Consider the following 26,015-nt stretch of genomic DNA (forward strand, 5'->3'; position numbering starts at 1 on the left):
ACAGGGCTGGAGAGTCATTCTAATTCTCTTTTTGGCCCAATAGCTGTTTATCCACAGTGGATCAGTTCCAACAAGAGAGATTGAGAGACTATCCAGAAAATTCCACAGTTCTGTGGTTAAGGGAATTCCCCATGGTGGGGACAAGACCCAATTCTCTACATTAGGCAGAGGGGAGAATTGAACCCATGACAGCCCTACCCACTGGGATAAAACTGTATAGCAGGAGGCAGCACCTCTGAGCATGCTCTGAGCACATCTGACCACATCTGGCTCTGAGCATGCCTACCACATCTGACCACACAGGTGAGAAAGGTTGGTGAAATGTCTTATTTGGGAATCCAGCTGGGGCTTAGATATATATTAGGTGTGAAGCTGCTGGGTGGTGTCGAGACTGAGGTGGCTGTTTAAATTCCCAGCTGCCGAAGCGTAGGCCCCTTGGGGAATTCAGTGGCAGAAACTTAGACATAGGGACTTTAAGCACCTACAGGATTAGGCAGCAGCCATGCAGTGGTTTTGACACTTCAGGGTGTGTCTACGTGGCAATGTAAGCCCAGTGCTAATAGAACATGAGTTAGTATGCCCTGGGTTTGTTAACCTAGGGATTGCATTTCTACAGTCATTTGTAACCCCAGGTTATGAAGTGTTGAACCCTGAGTCCTAACCTGGGGCTCTAGAGTCTACACTGCATAGCGTGGGCCAAGTCCAACCATCCATATCCCAGGCTTCCTAAAATGTGGCCACTCTAGCCCTTTGTTTGTGGTGCAGTGTAGGAAAACTTGACTGTCCAGAGAACAAAGAAAGTTTGGCCTGTAGAACTGTGGAATACGTTTGGTGAACTCCCAGAGCATAAGTCCAGTAGGGTTCTGTCTGCACTGCAAAGTAATAGGGCTTGAACCCTGGGTCCTAGCTTGACTCAGGCTTGGACCCTCCACCTCTGTAGAATCCTGGGTATGAGCCCTGGGTTAGCAAAAATTTGTCTGTAGACAGAAGGGATGTTAGGCTTGAGCCTGACTTTGTACCCTGGGTGTATATTGCTGTGTAGACATATCCTATGCCCCCCTTGTGACTCGGTCTCTGAGTTGTGTTTTCCACTGCTCCTGTTCCAGATTAGTATAATTTTGTCCTTCTTAATTGTCTTGGATTCTTTCTTTTGGGGGGGGGGGGGGGAGACGGGGGCTGAGGGGAGGCAGTGAGCTTCTTCTTTAGAAATAGGGATCGTGTGTGTCTTGTTCTCCGTGTACTATTTTTGTTTGTCTTCTGAGTCAGTTTGTTCTCCTTGGCTTTGCTCAATAGTTGCTACCAACTATACTAATTGTCTCCAGTTAAAGTTCAACAAGGCTTTAGAGTACTCAAGTAAAATTCCCGGGGAACACCAGTTCCATTTAAAGTACACCTTGTTGATATTGGGTTTTATATTTTAGATGTGATGAAAGTGAGGAAAAACCTGGTGGTCTAGAGGATGCCAATATTTTTCATTCCATATTAATTACATTATGTCTGAAAGATAGGCTGTGGCCATCAGGTGACAAATACCCAAATCACAAATAAGAAATTATTGTTTTTGGCATTATGACTGTGTACTGAAAACAGAAAATGAAGAAAAACAACTGAGCCAAACATTTGAAATTGAGATCCATATCCTCAGCAGGTGTAAGGTGTAGAGAGCTTCATTGAAGTCCATTGTAAATTGATAACTGGGGTAGTTATTATTCATGCACTTAATTTTTATGGGTTATTTGAAAACATTCATAATGCGAACATTATTAGAAGTGCAGAAGTCTTATATCAACTGTTCTGAAGAACTATCTTGAGATATTTTAAAGCACTTACTTCCACGCACAGTGAAAAAATGTTTTCTTTAAAATTTCTATTAGGATGTCTCACATGGAGATAGAAATTCACATCACATAATGCCATGCAACCCCACATAAAACCATGCATGCCTATTACAGCAGTGTGTGGGAAAATGCATATAGTACTCTTGTTAGCTGGTATGTGGGATGCACACCTAATTGCCCCTGCACCATGCTAAAAGTTTCCTTGATACAACTCTCACATCATAGATAGTAAATTATTTCCACAGCTTGTGAATTCATATCTATCTCTGTTCACTGACTATTCAGCGGCTTTCTATAAGACTTTATGGTAATAGGCTGCCACTAGTGTAATAGCATTGATTCTGAAACAGAATAACATACATTGCCTTTTTTCAGGAAAATGCAGGGCATTGGCGAAAAGCAAATGATGCCCATTTAGTTTCTTAAATATGCATGCACCTGTAATTGTAGGGTTAAGTTGAGACAGCATTTACACAGCTCCCTAATGTTTTGGGGTTAGCCATTGTTGAAGAACATTGGATTTGCTTCCCAAATCAGACCACTGGTCCCTCAAGTTTGTTTCAAAACACGTGCAGTGACCATCACCTGATGTTTCAAAGAAAGGGGGACAAAAAGCAATTCGTGTAGTCAATTGTGCAGTGATTTACATGAAGGAAAATATACTCATCCTGACCCCTTTAGAAAATCATCATGTACCCTGAAGCACAAGACTATACCTGCTGTGCATGCAATCACGTGAAGATAAATTACCAGTAACTGAGCCAATATAACCTCAGGTTAAAGTCAAATGAAGGAAATCATGAATATATGGAACCATATCCAAGTTCTAATTGTTTTTCTTCTGTTGTCACCAGCATTTAGTTAAAAAGGTCATTGGCTAGATCGTGTGCACTATGAATTAAATGTCCTCATTAGCTGATGCGTTGAATGTAAACACACCACAAAAGTAAATCTGATGACACTAATGAAGGAATGTTTATGATTAGCAGATGTGTTCCATCTGCTTACATTTTCTTTGTCACATCTGTGGACAACACAGGTTATTGCCAGTATGTAACTAGGTTTTTTTTGGTACTGAAAGAATTAACAAAAATGTGATTCTTATGCATTCCATTTGAGATTATTTTTGTATTAAACCATTCTCTTTCAAAAGTGAAAACTTCAAGAGTTAGCACCAATGTTGAGTTAGATATATGCGTGTAAAGCAGTAGGAGAGCCAAAAAAAAAGAGAGAGGGTGACAAAAGGAAGACATTTTTTCTTTTCCCTCTGCTAAGGTATATTTCTAGACTGAGGCAACGTTTCATAATGGGGAAGAAATGAAGATGCAAATAGATGACAGTGAATCAAAAAACAAAGTACAAGTAGCCTGGGCATCATCTTTTGAAAAGTCTATATTATTATTAATATTAAGTAAATTGCCAGAAGAAATACCAGTCCTTATTGGGGGTGAGGGGTGGGAGGCATGTGCGGCGGGGGGATTTTAGAAAATACCTAACATTTGGTGCAATCTAGCCCTTTCTAAAGGCATGCTTCTGCTTTCCAGAGCTACTTTTGAGACAGAAATGTAAATTTTAACTTGCATGAATGAATTAGCAGTAAGCACAAAAGGGGCTGTGTGATGGTGCCCCCCATAAGGCTTTATGGAAATATGCTTATGAATGTATGTATATGACATAACTGGAATATGTTTTATGCTACATATGCCATATAACATATCTCTGTAGAGGTTATGATTTATTGAATCTATTAATCCTATTTGTATTCATGTATCATTTTTGTATTTGAAGTTATGAATATTGGCTGTATACTCGTCTGATTCTAAGTAGGTTTTAGTGAAGCAGTTGGTCAGCTTCCTGAGAAAAGACTATTCTCAGTAAGTGCCCAATCAAGAAGCCCTTAAGCCAACAATGAACTTGGAGATGCCAGTCCACATCTGAGCTTTCCAAGGAATGTGGGTTGGCTGGTAAGGAATTCAGTCATGCTTGGTCATTTGACTTGCCTACGTGACTCAAACTCCAATTTGTAGCTGGACTTTGCATAGGAGAGAGGAGGGGGTCTCCACCCACAAGAGAAAGTCTATTTAAACCCCTGGGAGACCCCTCCATTTTGTTTTCAGCTGGCTAAAGAGAGAGCCTCTCAACCCCCCAAAGATTCCAGAAAGAAACTGGAACAAAGGACAGTAACTGCAGGGGGTGGGAGAGATTGCTGGACCCAGACTAGAAGGAGATTAGTCTGTAAAAGAAAGCTCACTGGAACTGGTGAGGTTTTATCTGTATTCAGTTTGATTAGACATAGACTTGCATGTTTTATTTTATTTTGCTTGGTAATTCATTTTGTTCTGTCTGTTACTACTTGGAACCAATTAAACCCTACTTTCTGTGTTTAATAAAATCACTTTTTACTTATTAATTAACCCAGAGTATGTATTAATACCTGGAGGGGGTGTAAACAGCTGTGCATATCTCTCTATTAGTGTTATATAGGGTGAACAATTTATGCGTTTACCCTGTATAAGCTTTATACAGGGTAAAACAGATTAATTTAGGGTTTGGACCCCATTGGGAGTAGTGCATCTGAGTGTCAAGGACAGGAACACTTCCTATGTTGCTTTCAATTAAGCCTACAGCTATTAGGGGACATGGTTCAGAGCTGGGTCTGGGTTTGCAGCAGGCTAGCAGGTCTGGCTCAAACCAGGCAGCACACTGAAGTACTAAGCTGACAGGACAGGAAAGCAAGAGCAGAAGTAGTCTTGGCACATCAGTTGGCAGTTCCCAAAGGGGTTTCTGTGATCCAACCCATCACAGGCTGGACTTAATCAGAGCCAAATAAATCGCTACTCTCTAATCCCACCTTGTATTCAAACAGTGATAACTCATAGAAATTTAGGGCTGGAAGTGACCTTGAGAGTTCATCTAGTCCAGTGGTTCTTAAACTTTTCCAGTCACATCCCCCTTACCAGTAACAGAATCTGGTCTGTGCCCCGTCCCCATTACTGCATAGCCAAGGCTCCCTCAACAGTGGGCTGGAGGTGGAGCTGGTTTGGGGGCAAAGAGGGAATGAGGACAGAGCTGAGCAGGGGGTGGAGGGTAGCTGCGTCTGGTGACAGAGCTGGTCTTGGGGGTGGAGAGGGAGTGAGGCAGAGCTGTGTCTGGAGGTGGAGCAGGACTGGGGACTGAATGGGGTTGGAGGCGAAGCTTGTCTGGGGGCGGAGCGGGGCTGGAAGTGGGGCACTCCCTCCCCGCCCCCCGTGAGAGCAGGCCCTGACCCCAGGGCATGCCGTCCTGAACATGTCTCTGCAGACAGGCCAAACCCGTGAAAAAAACGCAGAAATTGGGCTTGTTTTTGGCTTAATTGGCTTGTGAGTTGCTTGTTGGCTAGTTTTTGGCTTGTAGATTGTGGCTTGTTTGGCTTGTAGCTTCTTGCTTATTGTAGCTTGTTGCTTTCTTTTTTTGATCAGCTCCCAGCAAGCAGTGGCAAGGGGTAAGCGGGGACAAGGAGGGGAGAGAGTCAGGGGTGCACAGTGGGCCCACCACAGTCCCAGACTGCATGCCGGGGGATCTAGTCACATAGAATGTTGGGGTTCTTAGGGATTGGCTTGTTTTGGCCTTGTTTTGAAGTGGGATTAGTTTGATTTTTGGCTTATTGTGAAAGTCGGGGTGCCTATTTACAGAGTGAAAGTTGGCAACTGTGTCTACACCCCTCTAGGTGGGCGCACCCACACTTTGAGAACCACTGATTTAGTACATCCTCTGTGCTGAGGCAGGACCAAGTATATCTAGACTATTCCTGACAAGTTTTGGCGGGGTGTGCGTACCCTGCACAGGGCCAGAAGGGGCTAACCCCACACTATGGGCAGAGAAAATCCTGGCTCTCAGACTGTACTGGGCATGCTCCAAGTGCTATGCTAGTATAAAAGGGAGCAGCCAGGCTCAGTCTGAGCAGACTGCCAGAGAGGGAGGACCTTTGGTGAAGGCTTCAGCTGAGGAGCCATCGCAGCCCTTGTCTCCGGCAGCCGGAGATCCCGAGATCTGGACTGGAGATCTGTGGCCAGCGGATCCCCAGGGAATTGCCCATACTAAGGAGCCCATAGACACTGATGCCTCATGGACTGCAGCTTCAGGAAACATTGTAGGAAGTGACCCAGGGAGGGTGAGGGAGTGGTATCTCCCACCCATGTGAGGTCAGCATATTTCAGTGGGATTCCCCACTGACCCAGTGGTGGGCCACTCTGCCATTGTTGGGGCCAGTGGAGTCATGTGGGTCCAGGCCCAGCTACCTAGGCCACCACCCCCCCTCCCCATGGCAGTGGCCCCTCGGCTATTGGCCACTAGGCCACGCTGTCCTGAACTCAAGGGCTGCTGTATTGACTCCGGCCATTAGGTATCACAGCCCCAAACCTAAGGGCCGCTTTGACTCTGACCCTTGGACCTCAGTGTGGTGAAACTCAAGACAGTCGGGTAGACATTAACCACAGTATCTGCACACCCATTATCCTCGCAACAGGAGACGGGATGTGCATACACTGCCACAAAAGTGTTTGGTAAAAATCTGTTCCTAAAAACCTTGAAGCCCATCACTGTACTTAACTATCCTTTTAGTTAGAAAATTTTCCTAATATTTAACCTAAATCTCCGTTGCTGAAGATTGTCAATTACTTCTTGTCCTGTCCTCAGTGGACACGGAGAACAATTGTTCCCAGTCCTTTTTATAAAAACTCTTAATATATTATAAGACTGTTTTCAATCCTACACCCCCAATCTTCTTTTCTAAAGATTAAATATGTCCTTTTCTTAACCCTGCCTCATAGGTCAGGTTTTCTAAACCTTTTATCATTTTATAAAATGTGTGCCTGTGCCTGCGTATGTGTCTGTATGTAAAGCTGATCAAAACTTGGAATTTCCATTTCACAGAAAATTTTGATATTTCTAAGTTTTGTTTTTGTTTCAAATTGGAACAAAACAATTTTGGTTTTGGAAAATGTGTATAGGAATTTCAATTTTTAAATTTGTTTATGATTCTTACGTTATTTCATGACATGTCAGTAGTAACAATGGGCACATTATGCCTATTAAGAGCAGCTGCTACATTGTATTGATTGGAAGATCTACTCTAGAGCAAAGGAGTCTTTGCACTCACTAAAGGAATTCAGGGTAACTCTCCACTTCCTGGGTATTGTGGCAAAGCTCTGTCCTTGTCTTACTGGATCCCACGCTTCCTGGTGGATTTCGCTAGCCTCAGAGGCTCACTGTGACCCTCCACGTAGCACTTCTCTCTCTAGAGGCAAGGGTTACAGCCTACTGAGCCATTTTCATAATAAGCCAGCAAGAGAGGTGAGGAGAAAACACCCTCCCTCACACAGTCTCTGTTGTCTCCCAGTCTCAGTGATTAATTGGGGACGGGAGGGGGGAGCCTGGGCCCGCCCTCTACTCCGGCTCCAGCCAAGAGACCCTAATAGTAGCAGCTATGGTAACTGACTTTTTGGAAGTAGGACATGTACAATTCCCTAGGCCATTTCCCCACAGCAGCCCCCACTCAGTATCTCCTTCACCGTTACCTCAAGACCTCCTTCCTTGCGCCTGATATGATTTGTACTGCTTAGTTCCTCTTACAGCTCCTGACACGCGTGCCCAACTGACTAACTGGGAGGCTTTTAACTAGTTTCAGCCAGCCCCTAATTGGCTTCAGGTGTCCCGATCAACCTAGCTATCTTCCCTGCCTTCTGGAAAGATCTTAATTGGCCCCAGGTGTCTTAATTGACCTGGAGCAGCTGCCATTTAGTTATCCTGGTAACGGGGATTTGTTTGGCCTCGGGCTAATATATCTGTCTCCCACTTCTTTTCTATAGCCATCTGGCCTTCCCCTGCCACAGTATATATACAGTTTACCTGTATCTGGAGTGCAATAGGTGGGTGCTGGATATCATTTATTCTGACTATACCACCGAATTTCTCTCCCTAACCCCTCCAAAACCCTTTTCTCCATTCTTCTTCAGGAATCATTCTCACAAGTAGATCCTCCACCAGGAGGGGAGAATTTGTCCTCCAATATTGAGTGATAGAGTGGGTACCACTTCAGCATCAAAGAATTTAAGAACGGCCATACTGGGTCAGACCAGTGGTCCATCTAGCCCAGTATCCTGTCTTCCGACAGTGGCTCATGCCAGATGTTTCAGAGGTACTGAACAGAGCAGGGCAATTTATCAAGTGATCCATTCCCTGTCCTTCAGTCCCTGCTTCTCACAGTCAGAGGCTTATGGACACCCAGAGCATGGGGTTGCATCCCTAACCATCTTGGCTAATAGCCATTGATAGGCCTGTGCTCCATGAACTTATCTAATTCTTTTTTGAACCCAGTTATACTTTTTGCCTTTACAAGATCCCCAGGCAATGAGTTCCATAGGTTGACTGTGCATCGTGTGAAGAAGTACTTCCTTATGTTTGTTTTAAACCTGTTGCCTATTAATGCCATTGGGTGATCCCTGGTTCATGTGTTATGTGAAGGCATAAATAACACTTCCTTATTTACTTTCTCCACACCATTCATGATTTTGTAGAGCTCTACCATATCTCCCTTCAGCAGTCTCCTAAAAAGAAGGGAGGGAGACCCATTCTCAACCATCATCAACTCAATATTTTTATTTGCAAACTAAAATTCTGTATGGTTAAATTGGCATTGATAATACCATTCCTGGAAAAGAGCATGTGATTCACAGGTCTCAGTATGAATCTTCTGTGGGCAGGATGAAAGCCCAGGATGAAAGCCCTCATATAAACCTCCTTGCTGCTTCTGCTTCTATCATGCCTAGGAGTCTATGTGAATTTGGAAAAAACTATCCTGACCTTGACACAGACTATAGAATTTATAGGAGCAATCTTAGACTCAGGGTGACGACTTATCTCCTGATGGACAGATTTCACACCATAAGTAACCTAATAGACCAGGTTACATGCAGTCCTCAAACATGAGTTCTGATCTGCCTTTCTTTTCTGGGGCAAGTGGCATCATGCACTTATGTCATGCTGATCACCAGACTCAATCTCTGTTGCCTGAAAGCTTGGCTCCAAACAATATATATGCCAAGCAAATACAGCACAAACACCATAGTGACAATTCCTACCAAGGCAAGGACTGTGTGTGGCTATTCCTTTCTTATCCCTCGCACTCCACAAGACGATAGTTATGGATTCCTCCCTGCTAGGCTGGGGAGCCGACATTGCAGTCATACTGCGCAGGGCGCTTGGATACCCAGCGAGACCAGAATGCACATCAGACTTCTGACATTCATCCAGTTTCACCTTGTATTCATAATGTCAAACAACCATAATCTACATATACAGGGAGGGAGAGATGCATCCCCCTGTGTATAGAAGCAGTCAGCTTATGGCACTATTGTATCAAAAACTATATTGGCCTATCAGCAGGAAACCAGAATTTGCTTGCAGACAGCCTTAGCAGGCATTTCACAATTGATCATGAATGGGGGTTACACAATTCAGTAGTGCATAGCATTTTCACTCAGAAGCAAACCTCCCCTTTGGACCTGTTCACCTCACAGACAAACAGGAAATGCAACTGCTCCAGGGAAGCTCAAGCACTCCAGAGGCGATGCTCTCATACTGCCATGGTCAGATCACTTGAGCTGTGACTTCCCTTCAATCCCACTACTATGGAAAATTTGAGAGGATAGGGCGTGATTCATCCCAGTCACCCCCAACAGCCCTGGCAATTCTGGTTTCCAAGCCTCCTATGACTGTCATCCCATCCACTCATCAGTATCCAGTCCTTTCTGATTCTCTTGACCCATGAGAATGATAGAGTCAAGCATCCCAACCATGAGGTGCTTCATCTCCCAGCTTGGTATTAGGATGGGTATCAAGCCTAGAGCATTCCTGCTCTGAAGCCATGCAAACCCTTCTTAATAAAAGTAGAAAGGACCACCAGAAAATGTTACCTAGCCAAGTGGAAATGTTCCTCTGTCTTGGCCCAGCAAAATCATATATATCCAGAGAGAGTGGATATTTCCACTGTTTTAGGCTGTCGTCTTACTCTCAAGATAATTGGTCACTCCCTTAGCTCACTGCAAGTGGCAACTAGTGGCAGTAAGCACGTCATGTTCCATTGAATGGTAACTCGATCCTTACTCACCCAGTTATAGCCAGATCATAACCTTTCCACCAGTAAAAAAAACAAAACAAAAAAACAACCACCAGTCATTGGGACTTTAACTTAGTATTTTTGACACTCACTAAGTCACCCTTTGAACTGCTAGCTACATATTCCACATCCCACCTGTCAGTTAAGATTGCCTTGTTTTCATTACCTTAGCCAGAAGGGTAAGTGAACTCAGGGCTCTAATGACTGATCCACTGTACACAATATTCCATAAGAACAAAATTTCACTACAATTACACCTGAAACTTACTCCTGTGATAGTTTTTGAATTTCACATAAATCAGCCAATTTACTTAAATTTGCTTACCCATGAGTTTTTCCCCCTAAACCTCCATGGTTCTAGTGAGGAGAGGAGACTTCATTCCCTAAATGTGTGACAAGCGTTGGCATTTTACCTGACGAGAATGAAACCCGTCAGAAAATCACCTAAACTATTCATGGCCTTTGTAAAATGAGTCTGAGGTTAAGCTGTATCCTCTGACTGTGTCTCTAAATGGATCTCTGGTTGTATCCTACTCTGTTATCAGTTGGCAGAGCTCCCTCCACTACATGGTGCAAAGGGTCTCTCTACAAGGGCACAGGAGGCCTCAGTGACGTTGCTTCAAGAGGTACCCTTGCTTGACATTTGCAGGGCAGTTACATGGAGTTCCATCCATCCATTCAGAACACCTTATGCGGTGGTCCAAGACTCTACTGCTGTCTTATCCTTTGGCACAGCAGTTCTACCAGCAGTTTTACCACCTGTATTCTCGCCCCCTCCTCTTCTCTGAGTCCTCCACAATAGAATGCACATAGGGACCAGCACTCAAAGAAGAAGGGGAAGCTACTTACCTTATTGTAACTGGAGTTCTTCAAGATGTGGGGCCCCTACCTGTATTCCAGTACCCTTCCACTCTGCTTCTAACCACGATTAGATATGTATTAGAGAAGGAACTGGTGAGGTGGTCAATCCACCCTGCCCCTATACCTCGGTGTAGAGCATGAGGATAGCAGGGGCATGAGCTCAGACCAACGGACGCTGCTTGCAATAATTCTCCGGTTTCAGGCACATGGAGTATATGTGTGTTCACAATGGAATATAGATAGAAACCACATATCGTGAAGAGCTCCAGTTACAAGGTAAGTAACTTTCTGCTGCAAAGAATGGGGGTGCTAGAGCTTTTCAAAGAAAAGGTCACCAAAATGTTTTATTGTGGACAAAATGTATTTTCCCATAGCCTCGTTCTTGGAAATTGCTGAAATCCCTCCCCCCCTCCCCAATAAATAAATAAATAAATTAGTGTGTGGCAGACACCTGGCATGGAAAATTTTATTCCATATAATTAAAGTTTGGCAAGTATAAGCAACTGAAAACAAGGTCTTATAATGGGAACTTGGGGCAACTTTAACAATAGGCGGTAATACCAGTCCCACCTATAATAATAATAATAATGGGATAATAGTGGTACATTGTTTAATTGAGGGGGAGGAGAGGGTCAGAGTCTTTCATGGCTTCTGTTTCACTTTCAGAACATGTGCTGCTTCCATAGTATCTGGGATACCAAGAACAATTTCAGTCTCATTTCCATTTTCTTACATTGTTTCCAAATAATAGATTACACATTAATAAAGGATTTTGCTTTCCTTTTTGCCTTTGCTGTCCCTCACCTCAGTTTTCAAATATCTAACACTTTCCAGTGAGGATGGGAAAGGATTGATATATTCTATTCGCATCATTGATAACTGCTATAGAAGTGTTGTTGTTGTTATTATTATTACTGAGAAGTCGTATGAACCATTCCTCCCTCAGAGATAGTTCTGGAAAGCAAATTGTTGCACATCAAAGTACACCAAAGATAGGTATTGAAAAAACAAACCCCAGTAGAATATAGCACAAGGGGTTCTTATCCTCCTGGCAAATTACTAAATGGTGTGTGTGGGGAAATATATATGAATATACCCTGGTGCAGTACACCAGTAGAAGAAGCAACCACAAGTTAAATTTTCACAAGCATTATGTGCCATTCAAGTTCTGAATTTCAGTCCTACTCATAACTTTTTGAAATGTTCATCCATATAGTTGAAATTTTCCTGGATCAGTCTTGAGACATCTAACCAAAACTGGTTCAACCATTTTTACTGAGAAAGTGGAACAATGCCATTTTCTCTCTTTATAAATAAAAACTTGTGCAATCTTTTTTGAACAGTTTAGTAACCCAAATGGGTGGCGACTGAAGGTTGAAATTTGTATTGGAAGTAGTCATAAGTGAGAAGTTCTTTTGAAAATTTTTGTTAAAAAAAAAAGTATTTTTGATCAAATTTGATTTGTGTGCTGCACAGTTCTTTCTTCTCTGCTCATAAAGGATTTAATCTTACAAAGTGCTGAGCACTTTTGCCTTGATCCAGCAAACTTTTCTGGATTGGGATCAGATTGATAAACACCTTTCAGGATCCAAGTCCAATGTGTGCAGCTAAGGAAGGATATGCAGTGCATTGGGTGATAGCTGTCTTTGCTGCATACCTGAAAACGTAGTGAATTTGTGTGTGGGGCCAGAGTTTTTGGAGATCATTGCCTTTGTTGGTGTGCATGGTAAATTTTCATAGGCTTCGTTGACTTCAATGGAGCCAAGGCAGTGTGTGTCCGTTGAGGATTTTGCCCAGAGTATATCCATTGCATGAGTTCTGATTTCTTTCTCTTGTCTGTTGTTCAAAAGACCTGCAGTGGCTCCACTGTTGGAGGGACCTCTGGACCCGTGTAGAAGTGGGGAAAGTTTGGGCCTAAGTGAATAAAAAAAGAGTGGAAATCTTAAAATTTTCTTAAATACTTAATGTTATTTCAGTTCAATTTTTGTATTTTATTCCCTCTGTTTTTTCAATGGATTATTCTATACAGTCTGTGTTTCTTGCATTCCATATGTTTTTCTATTGGCATCATTAACTACATAGTATTCTTATTGCATAATGAAAAAAATAGCTTGTTTACATTTGGGTAATAAATAACTTGCATGTAAATTAACACAATGCTACTGTGTAGTGATTATGTTTTAAAATGCAGTGATCTTTAAAATCAGTATTCAGGTGCTGTTACATTTTATAGCATAGCTGATAGGAAATAAGTATTTCATAGTTTTTTTTGTGTTTATGTGGGGGGAAGAATTTAAGAGGTCAGTTTTTTGCCTTTTCTCTCCCAATTTTAACCTGTCTGACTATCCTGCTGTTAATTCCTATTTGTGCCACTGCTGAGTGCTTTTACACCCTCTATTTCTTATTTAGTTTCTGTGTCAGACGCAGAGGGGAAGAAAAGGAAATGCTTAGCAATCAGAGCAAAAGGGAAAGATCAGCAAAGCAGAGGGGATAGAACTTGGCTATCAATGAACACTGACCTATTAAACCTTGGATCATGTTTGAATTTCAGCAATTTATGTAGGAGAATAGAAAATAGCTAGGAAAGTTTCGGAAATAGCAAGGCCTTTGTTAATGCAGAGGGTACAGCGCTCTACTGAAACTGAAGTGACAATGTAAAAAGGGGGGAAAAAAAAGTCACTTTCCTGATGATTGGTGAAAGTGAAATAAATAAGAACGATGAACAGGTATTTATAAAGGATTTATAGTGCAATGTATTTTATTACCTGTATATTCTTATTCCTCACTCAATTTTATTTTATATTTCAAATCATATCAGCAGTCACATGTAACATTCTCATATAAGATTTTTGGTTTATGTTAATGCAAACTATGGTTGAGATTTTTAAATGCACAAATTAAATGTGGTCAAATTACTTTCTTTGGTGAGAGTAACTGCATTTTCCAGTTCTCTGCCCCCTCCAAGCCAAAGAGAGGTATAAAACAGATCAATGTAGTGGATCAAACACTTATATTAACATTATTGAAACTTTGTGGTTTTTTTTAATATAAAGCAGTCACAAATTGAAATTGCATATCTGTTTTCAGAATTTGTGCAATTGTTGAAACATTGGTAGTTTTATTTTTTCAATACGTTGAGCTCTGAATGCAAGCATATGTGTATATTTGCTGAAACTTTGCACCTCAATAGAGTATATTTAAAAATAAATGAAAAGTCACATGCACTTGACATAACTTTCAAATACTTATAAAGTTACTTTTAAACGTAATTGTGAAAAAAGTCAGAAATGTATCCTTTCTTGAAGACTAGTGGATGCTGTCCTTGTGTGATGGAAGTCCTGTAATTATTCACAAAAGCTAATGCATGGACAGCAGCAATGCAAGTTTCAATATGGTGCCCTACCAATGTACCCAAATCTTTACCTGATTCTTACTAAGAGGAGAATCCAGTCTATGTTTCATTTAGTGTCTGTCTTCTCTACCAAGAGCCCTGGCAATAGAATCCATTTTTTTTTTCAGTTCTGAATGAGAGATTTATGAGACATTTGTGCATTAGGTATGCGATTCAGTATAGCTCATTTCATAGAAGCCACTAAATAATTCTCAGTAACAAATTTTAGTCACTACCAGTTTGAGCTCTAGACTCGGGGTATCAAAAATATTAGACAAATCTCTTTGTTTCCTCTCCTTTTGCAGGGATTTCAGTCCCCATGAGTTAACCAGGGGAAATTATTCAGTTGTATTTCTTATAATTCCACCTTTATGTGGATTTGGTGAATCTTTCTTTGATGTTTAAGACTTCTGCAACATGGTTTCTAAAAGCAGAAAAGCTAGTGATACTCGAGACAAAGGAAATGTATAGACTTCTGTGACACTTCCTGGGGTACCCAGGGCTGTGAGGCACCTTGCTACCATCTGTCCTTAGCGTGAGGAAGTGGATTCTGTGTCTGCCAAGGGTCAGTTCCTCAACTCAACAGGCAACCCAAGCAGTCTCCTCTAGGCCTACACAAGCCCTGCTCTCTCTACAGGTTATCAGTAAGGCACACTCTAACCCCGAGTCCTCTGAGCGTTTTCCTGGAGTACACAGCACCTGTTCCACTCAGTTTCACAGATTTGGTGCTCCCAAGTGAACACTACACCCCAGCTTATCAGTTACACCTCAGATCACTATTCTGCTTAATGCAAAGTGGTTACATAAGTTTATAGTGAAAACAAATAGTGTATTTAACAAAGTAGAGCAATTTGAGTGATAGCAAGAAGAATTGCAAACAAAGTTTATGTGTAAAGTTAATCATAACATAACATTCTAGCACCTAGACTTATTTAATGAGATTCTGTTCTGTCTTACGGAGCAATGCTTGTCCAAAGTCCTTCACGTATCTTACTGACAGTTTGGCTCTGATTTTCTGTTCATGAGACAAACACGCCTCCTAGGTAAAAGATGCAGGGTGTCTCTCGGTACCCTTAGATATATCAGGACAGTCCTTTGTTATTTTTCATAAACAGCACACCCCCTGGCAGATTGTATTTTTCCTGTGACATTCCTCTTGTCAATTTCAGTCAGTATCTGGCTCCCTATGCAAAGAGGCATATATTGCACATACACTGGACAGTGACCAAACAAGGAGATAAACGTCTATCTCCTGCTTGAAAGGAACCTGTTTAAGACATGTCACCTCTTTGTTACTTGCCTTAACTTCAAGGCTTTGAGAACATAATTTCCAGTATAGATACATAACTTCTTACATATTATCTGTATATACACATCAAAATGATTATGACCACCATTGGGCTACTGGCTGTTGGTAGAGAACTTACATGCCACCCTTTGGTGAACTAAGTAACTAACTAAGATCTAGGGGATCCCTGTAAAACTCTGTGCAACCTTTGTGCCCTTAGCCAGTTGTCACTGAGAGATTCCTGAGTCACAACTTCATCCTCAGCTATTGTTAAAAATACAACCCATACATGTTATATGAGAAATAGAAAGTCATCCAGGTTGCTACAGGAAAAATCTGTACCAGAGACTCCAGCCTTCACTGTCTTATTCACATCACAGACAGGTTGCCCAAGGACACTACCTTGCTTTCTCTTCAGAGACAGCTAACAGGTGTAATCGCTAGTTATAAGGTACCACACAATACTTCCTAGGCAAGCCGACTTAGTTCTTAAGGTCAAAAGCATTACAGAGAATACTTATTAAAACCTATAAAAACCTACACACATGCTAGTTAGCTTACCAGACCTCACCCCAACTCGCACATGGGCTCAGGTAGGAGCAGTCCTTCAATACCCTAGCCTAGCGGTTTCCTCTGTGGTCACAGATTCATCACAGCCTCTTCTCAGAAGTAGCACAGTCTTATGGGGCCTCAGTAGGCCCAGTCCTTCCAACCCTTCCCAAAGGATTGGGGCCCTGGGGACTGCAGGGGTCCTGTCCGTCGCTGGATCAGGAAGAAGGCCCTGACTCAGTTTAAAACCAGGTTGTTATATTTTAAAACAAACAAACAAAAACCTTTGTCTGTTGGTCCCTAGAGAAACCAGTTTGAGCTAGTTTGAAGCAGCGGCTGGCTTCAAAGGATTGTTAATGGAGAAAGTACACTAGCATCCCCCCTCCCTACTAGAAAGGGTACATTCAATGCCACAATAATACATACACAATTGCATTGTTAATACAATGTACCCCAAAGGCATTAACCCTAATTCAGTTACGTTTATCTTAATTCTGTAAGGTTTGTTTGGGCTATTACTTGATATTGTCAGTCTGTCACATGGGGTGGGGTGAAATTTAGCTTAAAGGTCACTTTCCTCCTGATGCATCATCTTGTCCCTGCTAGACTGGCAGAAGACAGGTGAATGGCATATCAGAGCCAGTTCAGAATCTCACCATCATTGTAGTGATTGATTAAAATGGCTAAAGAGTTAGATTCTCCTGACAGTGTATTGAGGCACATCCCATTGCTCAGGTGTGAACAAGGGCCTGGAACCTGAAATATCGTCAATATACCACTCCCCTGTTCTGCTCTGACCACCAGCTCATCCCAGTAAAAAGGAACCTGCTCTTCTTCCTGGTGGACTAGTGAACAATCAAAGCTGGTTCACCCCCCAAAACTCCTGAACTCTCTAGGTCAGGGGTGGGGAAACTTTTTGGCCCAAGGTCCACATCTGGGTGGGGAAATTGTATGCAGGGCCATGAATGTAGGGCTGGGGCAATGGGTTGGGGTGTGGGAGGGGGTGTGGTGTGCAGGAACAGGCTCAAGGCACGGGGTTGGGGTGCAGGATGAAGGAGGGGGTGCAGGGGAGTGCAAGGTGCAGGAGGGGGCTCAGTGCAGGGGGTTGGGGTGCAGGGTATGGTGGGGGTTCAGGGCAGGGGGTTGGGGGCTCAGGACAGGGGGTTGGAGTGCAGGGTGCAGGAGGGGGCTCAAGTCGGGGTGCAGGAGGAGTGAGGGCTCTGGCCTGGCACTGCTTACCTTGAGCAGCTCCGGGGTGGCAGTGGTGCTCAGCAGGTTAAGGCAGGCTCCCTGCCCACCCCACGCTGCTCCCGGAAGTGGCCAACTGTCCAGCATTGTCTCCTGGGCAGGGAGGGGGGGGGCAGGCGGCTCCGCCACGTGCTGCCTTCACCTGCGGGTACCACCCCAGAAACTCCCATTGGCTGCAGTTCCCCATTCCCGGCCAATGGGCGCTGTGAGGGAAGGTGCCTATTGGCGAGGGCAGCGCACGGAGCCCTCTGCCCCTCCCTCCCCTAGGGGCTGTCGGTATGTGGTGCCGGCCACTTCCGGGAGCAGTGCGGGGCCAGGGCAGACAGGGAGCCTGCCTTAGCCCTGCTGTGTCACAGGGCTGGCAATCCCATGGGCCAGATTGAAAGCCCTGATGGGCCAGATCCGGCCCGCGGGCCATAGTTTGCCCTCCCCTGCTCTAGGTTTTCAGCTTGCCCTAGGAGGGCAAGCCAAACAAATACAAGTGCAAAGCACCAGTAAGTTAGTTCAACACTGCAATCATCATTGATGCCTCTTGGCCCCAAGCCACCCACCTGCCACCCCTCAGATGAGCTATAGCCTGTAAAGTGGACAGACTGGAACTGGAGGGGGTCAGGTGGCAGGGGTATATATGCGGGGCGCAGTGGCTCCACTCAGGGGCCCCGACAGGAGACGCTAAGGGAAAAAGTTTCCAATGCTCGTGCACGCGATGCAGGCACACCTAATGTGGAATGGACGTGAACAAGCACTCGAAGAACAACAGTTACGAGAAGGTAAGTAACCGTTTTTTCAACATTGTTACACCCTCTGTCCGATAAACCCCTACCAACATTAAAAAAGTTTGCATTAAATTGAGTCCAAAGGGAAGACTAAAGGAAGGAAATATGAGTAAAATTTCTCGTTACTATGTCTGGTTCCATAATTCAATTTGAAACACCTGGGTCCAAAATGTCAGCCTCATGCTTACTTCTTACTATTTATTGTTATGCTTATAAGAAGCACACAGGATCTTTATAGGGAAGAAGGCAGCATGCCGCATTTATTGAGAATACAACAGTTAGCATATGCTTTTGAGTCACACACACACACACGCTATGCACACTGTCCTGCCAGTTGATGTTTCTAGTTAGCAGTCCAGAGTCTGGATCAATCTAGTGGCCAGCCAGATTGGTCGCAGAGGGGAGCAGGGCTCTGTCAGTCGCGATCTGATGCTCCTGGAGTGTGACAAGACGAACCCAAAGTCCCATGGCAAAGCACCCTGTTCTTATAGTCCTTTTTCTCTGTTGAAGTCTATAGATTTTTGCTGTGTCAGTTTCTGATTGGTTACTCCTTGGTTGGTGTTAACATTCCAAAGCACCTCTGAGAGGGTCATCCGTCCTGGTTTCGATTTAATCAATTGTTCTGTCTTTAGGGGTGCTAGCCTTCACCTCAGGGTCCTCAGTTTGCCCTTCCTTCATTATGGATGCGCATTGAGGATTCTCTGGTGTCGTTAAGTCTCTTTACTCCTTCCTTGACCATCTGGCTATAACAATGGCCTTCACACCTTATCTTTTCCTGATGCATGCATTCCTCATTCACACAAACAATCTTTTACAGAGACCTTTGAGAATACAAATAGTGTCAGTTTATTTTGAATCTCCTTAACATAGACACAATACAAAATCCTGTCTCTTACTTACTAAACATTAAAACAAAGAAATGTATATTTAACTAGACTGCCTAATTTGTAATACATATAGGAAACCATAGTAGACATTCTAACTTATCCTAAAACAAAAGGGTGACCATAATCAGTCATAAAGATTGTTGTAGTCTGTCCCTGGCTTAACATCAGCACAGACTCTGTCAGGATGAAATCAAATCGTACATTAATTCTCATTAATTCTCATAATTCTCATTATAAAATCCTGCTCCTACACTATGATTATTATTTTTACAGTGCCAGTATTGTCCTAGGTATTATTGTCCACCTCTGGACTGTCTTGCTTTGGATTAGTCAGACATCTAATTTGATAGATGGGGATGGAGTGACCAGTACCTTTGCTCCTTCCACTCCAAAAAGTCTCTTTTTCAGGAGGCAACTGGGTGGCTTACTGTCTCCCAGAATGTGGCTGAACAGCATACTCCATATGTCTGATTTATCTTATTGTTCCTTGTACCACTCCCCGTGCCCCCACTTTGTTACATGAGAACCCAGTAGCGATTTTGATGGGTCAGCTACTCTGATGAGAACTGGCATATCAGAATATATTAAAAGGTTGGAATGTTCTCATCCCGTCCCTCCTTCTCTTCCCAGGAAGTTAACACTTCTTATGTGAAGAGGCTTGGGATGTCAGGTGCACCACATTTTAGCTACCCTGTGATGCACTGAGATGGAAGAAGCAGGAAAACATCTGCAATATTCTATTTAGCACTATTCTAATGAATGAAATCTTTAGCAGGAAACCCTTCCCTCCCCCGCCCCCCCCCCCCAGCCTTTCATGAAGTCAATATCTACAGAGCGCCAAAGAGGACAATTATAAATATTTTTTTTATTTTATGCTCGCTTCCTAGACAGGTGCTGGTCCCAGTTCTCAACATTTTTAATAAGGAGGTGAAATATAATGTGTATTATATTTCAGAGAACCAGCCATGACTTGAAGTGTTGACTACTTATTAATGGCATTTTATTAGCTGAACAGATTTAGAAGTGGACAGATTATTAAACATCAGAAATGTTTAAAAAGCTTATATTCTGTTTCTGCTCCAAAGGTACAGAACTGCTGCAACAGTTTTCCTTACGAAGAAGCACAATGCTTATCTTTGGGTGGGGGGTACTTTTTCTAATTGTATAGTCTTTCTGGATAAGCTAGAGTTATTGACATGTGGGTTTACTTCTATTCTCTTATGTTCTATTTAAAAGTGATGGAAAGAGGTTCTTTATAATTCCAATAAGCATTAAACATTTAAGACGTTATAACACTTTTCAGTTATACTGACTTTTTAAAGACAAAAAATTTAAATTGTTCTGCGAGTGCTTTTTTTAAAAAACACAGGGTAGTAATAAAAAAAACGTCTGGCTCTTGTCAGCATGATACCAAGGAACTTTAGTACATAAACTCAGAGCACCTATTTTGGGGAAATTACACTTAGCTTAATGACTCTAGAAAATGCAAGAAAGCCCTTGATACTTCCCTTCTGTCTGTTTAATTTCATCTTCACATAGGCTGATTGGGATCACAATGTCGTCAATAAATATTTGTTAATCAGACTGCTAGATATGTAACTTGTATAGTATTATCTGATTGCTTTATTGAGCATTCATTTGCAGATAAAAAACACAGACTTACAGATAGCATTATAATTTGGGGAGAAAGCTGAATGACCAAACATTTAAAATGTTGGAATTTGAAATCTTCTCTGTATAGTTCCCCAAAATAATGTTTTGTCTGAATATCTGATAATTGCACTTGCAGAATGCAGTTCCAGGTGGCATTTGAAATAGACTTACCCCAAACAGGACAGTAATATTTAGAATTTCCATCTTTCAAGGTTGGCCTCATTAGCTGATTGAAATGTATTTGTTAACATATGCATGTGGAATAAGCATGGAATAATCACAGGATCTGGTTTTTCTATCTAGATCGACAAACATTTGTCTTGGTTATGAAAGCAATTCTAGACATTCAGAGTTCCAACTATCTTAATTATTAGAATGAAAACAACTCTAGAAAGCAATTTTGCTGAGGAATTAAATTACTGCTTGATTTATATTATATGCATGGTTTAAACAAAATTATTTCCGGCACTACTGCTGTTAGTAGTGATCCCAGTGGTATGAATTTAATAGTCATTTTACAAATGTGCATATTTGAAAGAAGGATAATGCAGACTCTTTCTTTTATTAAATAAAGGAAAAGCTGCTTACTCTACCTGTATGAATATAAATTGATGACCTAGCTTTCCTTTTAAGCCTGAACTGGCAAAAGAGTTTATAAAAAAAAAAAAAAAAAAAAAAAAAGCCTTGAGATTGATTGATTTACTTAAATTGCTGGAGTTATCATCCTAGAATGTCAATGTCTTTACATTTATTTCTCTGATTTTTGTTAAAACTTTCTGACAGGTTTAATGTATATCTTGTTGCTGGTAAAATGCTGTTCATTTACATTAATTCATTGCATAAAGGAGACTGTAAGTCTAATTTAACCATCAGCCTATTTCGTCTCATTCTAGCGTGGCCAAATTGAAAATTGTATGTGTTCCATTTTCCTTTTGTGTGACTTTAACATGTTGCCACCATTACATTTGGGGTTTCAACCTGTGTATGTCATCAAGTTAAATATGATGTTTTCCCACAACCATGAATACTAAATAATGTATGCTGGAGTATTTGGTTTAACAGAAATTCTAGTAAGTGACTCACCAGTTAAAGCTTAGTCATCCAGGGTGTGTCTACACTGCATTGTAAACCTGGGTTTGTAGGACCCAGGCTCCTGGGCTTGGAGTTTCTAAGCCCATACTTGAGCATCCACACTGTATTGTAAACCTGGGTTTACAATTGCTGGACTTGGCTCTCCTGGCATATTCCATACTGCACTATGCAGACCTTCTGACTTGGGTCTGCAGCTTGAGCTGTGTCCACACTGCAAAATGACAGGGCTTGGACCCAAGTCTCAGTGGGACTCTGGCTCTGATCCACCCCTCCTCCCCCATTAGGGTCCTAAGACCTTGGTTCTGAGTAGGGCCCGATCAAATTCACGGCCATGAAAAACGAGTCACAGACTGTGAAATCTGGTCTTTTGTGTGCCTTTACCCTATACCAGAGGTTCTAAAACTGTGGTCTGCGAACTCCGTTCAGATGGTCCTCGGATAGTTCCGTCTAAGGTGCGCGCCTGGCTGGCTGTACACGAGAGAATGAAGGGCCACCCACCTATTTCGTGGAGCCGTGCAGGCATGTCTCCACTAATTAGGTGCCTGGAGAAGATGCACATGTAAAGTGAGGTGGTGGCCTTGGGGGAAATAGGAGATACGTGGGAAGGGGTAGTGAGGTGAGAAGAGGGGGTGGGGAGAATTTGGGACTTGCAGGGCCGCAGCAGCCAGAGAAAGGTGACTTTCCCCAGCTCCAGAGCTGCAGCTGCTGGGACGAGACGGCCCTCCTTCCCAGCCCCAGCTCGGGGACTGCCGTGGCGGGGGGAGGGAGGGCACATCCTTCACATTAGAAAGGAAGACTACTGATATTAAAATATGAGTTGTGTGCTTCTCTTTGTAGAACAAAAAAAGTTAATTAAGGGGTTTTTTTATATATATAGTGCTTTTATCCAAAGCACTTTACAATAGCTAGCTAACAGTACAAACAACATTTGGAAAGATCATTAAGTGGTCTGCTGAAACCGTCAGCAATTTGCAAGTGGTGCGTGGAAAAAAAAAGTTTGAGAACCACTGCCCTATACTATACATGTTTCACAGGGGGAGACCAGCATTTCTCAAATTGGGGTTCCTGACCCAAAAGGGAGTTGCAGATGGGTCACAAGATTATTTTAGGGGGGCTGCAATGTTGCCACCTTTACTTCTGCATTGCCTTGAGAGCTGGGCGGCTGGAGAGCAGTGTCTGTTGGCCGGGCACCCAGCTCTGAAGGCAGCATCCCGCCAACAGCAGTGCAGAAGTAAGGGTGGCAATGGAGAAAGTACAGTGGAATGTAATTTTCGCCACTTTTGCATCCCCTCCTCTCTGAAGTATTGTGTTATCAGAATCCTTCTAGCCTAAAAGGGGTAGACTCATCTCCCTTTGGAGCCAGTCAGAACTTGTCTTTCATTGCCCAAAGGGATTAGTACTCAGTGATACTGGGCCATCTTCCCCTTTTCAGGGGATGAGAATCCTGTCCCACCGTTCTCCCAAACTCAGTGGCATAGAGGACTGGAATCCTTGACCCATAATAGAACCTGGATCTCCCACATGGCACTACTGAGCTACCAAGTGAGATGAAAAGAAATATATTTATCTGGCTGATGCTGCAGGAAGTTGTGTGTGAAAATTTTAGACAACGCAAAGTTGTTGAGGCAACCTGTTATAACAACCTATTGAAACTCAATCCATTACCTTAGTGTAACATTGTAAAATGTAAATTGTATACAGTTTTATCAAAATGGGATTAGCAAACTGCAGATTTTGTCATAATTTTCTGAGAGATGCTAAAAAGATTCAGATTAGGGTTCCATGCAAAAAATGTTTTGCCATTTAAATAAAGGCATTTATTTTAACAGGATGGGAATAAAGCTATTCTCTAATGACCAAAGTGGTTTAACCTAAGTGATCTGGTTGTGTTTATTTGTGGGGTTTGTGACATACCAGGGTACAATCCAGACTAATGAGTAGCTGTGTCACTCCTGCCCTTTAACCTGGGGTGCCCTTTACAATGCTTTCCTGTTGTAGCTTGAAGCCTGGACTGCTCACAAACAGCCTCCAGCATGCCAGCTATGTCCCTGTGTGTACAGCAACCAGCCAGCCACACCTTGGCTCTTACCAGCCTTCGTTAAGCTGCAGTGTGACCCCAAAACACTCCCAGTCTTAGATTTTTCCTCAGAAACGTATGTCCTGTACCGCCCAGCCCTCTCCTGAACAATACAAGTTTGTATAAATGCTGTTATTTCTTTAATCGAAATGATGTGCGCACAACTTGCTATCATAAACAGAGTTTCCCAAACTCCAATTTAAACACACTGGTTTAGATAAAAGAATAAAATAAGTTTATTAACTACAAAGAGAGATTCTAAGTGAGTATAAGTAATGAGGCATAAAAGTGAGAAATGGTTGCAAGAAAATAAAGGTAAAATGCTCTTGGTGCCTGCCTTAACAAACTATATCAGATTCAAGCAAAGTTTCTCAGCAGTCTTACTGACCAAACTCTCTACGTCAGGACTCCTCCTCTCAGAATCCAATGAAGGTTTCCTCTGTTGCTTCAGGTGCAGAGAATCGATGGGCAGGGATGGTGGGGATGTGCCTTGGGGTGTTTGTCCCTCCTTTTTACAGTGTCAGTCCCCCACTTGAAAAACATTTCCCACTGAGATGCAGGAGACAAAAAGTCTGTGGGTAAGAATATTTCCTGCTTCTTTTTCCTCATGTTTGAGCTTCCTTTGTTTCCCCTTCCTGCTTGATGACTCTGTTTACTGCTTAAACGCAAATTAAGCAGAGCGCATATTCCTTTGTTTAGGACAGAGCTGTTTGTTGGGTTGCCAACTTCCTAGTCGCACAAACCCGAACACTCTAGCCCCGCCCCTTTCCCGAGGCCCCACCCCCCACTCATTACAGTCCGCCTCCCTCAGTGGCTTGCTCTTCCCCACCCTCACTCACTTTCACTGGGCTGGGGCAGGGGGTTGAGGTACAGGAGGGGGTGAGGGCTCTAACTGGGGGTTCAGGCCCCAGGGTGGGGCCAGAAATGAGGGGTTCAGGATGTGGGAGGGGGTTCCAGGCTGGGACAGGGAGTTTGAATGTGGCAGGGGCTAAATGGCTGGCTGGCACCGCGCTGCATCCCAGACGCAGCTAGCAGGTCTGGGGGTGGGGCAGGAGACTCCATGGGCTGCTCTTGCCCTCAGGCACTGCTCCCCCCCAGCTCCCATGGGAGCGTGGAGCCAGTACTTGGGGCGGGGGAAGTGTGTGGAGCCCTGTGGCCCCCTTCTCTAGGACCCGGACCTGCTGGCTGCTTCTGTGGCACAGCGCAGTGCCAGCCAGGACAGGTAGGGACTAGCCTGCCTTAGCGCCGCAGCACTGCTGACCGGCCCTTTAACGGCCTGGTCGGCGGTGCTGACAGGAGCCGCCAGAGTCCCTTTTGAACTGGGTGTTCCGGTCAAAAACTAGACGCCCACCAAGCTGTTTGCCAGCCTCAGTTTGGAACATGTGTTAATAACACCATACAGTGGAATCTTATCACTTCAGTGTTGCCACACATATTTTGACCATATTGACCAGCAAATTATGAGTTTTCAAATGATACCTTTATAAAATCTGCCTTGTACAGAGATTATTACAATAGTGTGTATGGCGTGGGCGCAGGTACATTCTGTCATTGGTTTAAAAAAGTAACATTTGGGGACCTGAAGAACCCCACCAGAGCATTTAGTTTATTTGCTTTTTTCTGAACTGTACTGAATGGAATATTTTTGTAAATAAAAAAAAAAAAAAAAAAAAGTCTGCAGTGTTTTCAGTAGGGAAATATATTGTATACTTTATTTGTTAATTGTAACTAGAGTATTTCAAATAGTCTTGGGATCCCATTGTATCATCATACAATGAAATAGATTTTGGCTGTTAAAACTGAAATAATGTAATATGCAAGTGTGCCATACTGGGCCTGTGTTTAGCATTATATCTGGAAAAAAGAAATCTGATTCCTCCGCTTTTTCTTCAGGTTTCAAAATTAGGGTTAAATTTCCCTGTATGAGTGACCACTGTGTTACCTGTACAGTTTGGTGATGATTTTGTGCAATGGCTAGAAGTGTGGCTCACATTTAAACAAAAAGGAAGAGAAACGAAATAGGGGCCCTGACCTGGCCATGGACAGTACAGTAAAAAAGGAGCCTCTTGTGTTCATGCACCTCTGTGTGAGCATCGTTGTTTCACAATTAATGTAAATCTTGAGTGAAGCAATGCAAAGCAAAATGCACATGAAAGTGTCAATGAAGTAAAACGTATTTTTGATTTTTAGCTCCTTTGAG

At 42.9% G+C, this 26,015-nt stretch overlaps 1 protein-coding gene across 17 annotated transcripts in view; it reads left to right on the forward strand.

Annotated features, from left to right (window-relative positions):
* Positions 1–26,015, forward strand: part of PTPRM (protein tyrosine phosphatase receptor type M) — a 699,958-nt gene that overhangs the window by 266,991 nt on the left and 406,952 nt on the right. The window lies entirely within an intron of this gene.

This window comes from Chelonia mydas, chromosome 2, assembly GCF_015237465.2.
Source record: "Chelonia mydas isolate rCheMyd1 chromosome 2, rCheMyd1.pri.v2, whole genome shotgun sequence".
NCBI classification, from domain to species: domain Eukaryota; kingdom Metazoa; phylum Chordata; order Testudines; family Cheloniidae; genus Chelonia; species Chelonia mydas.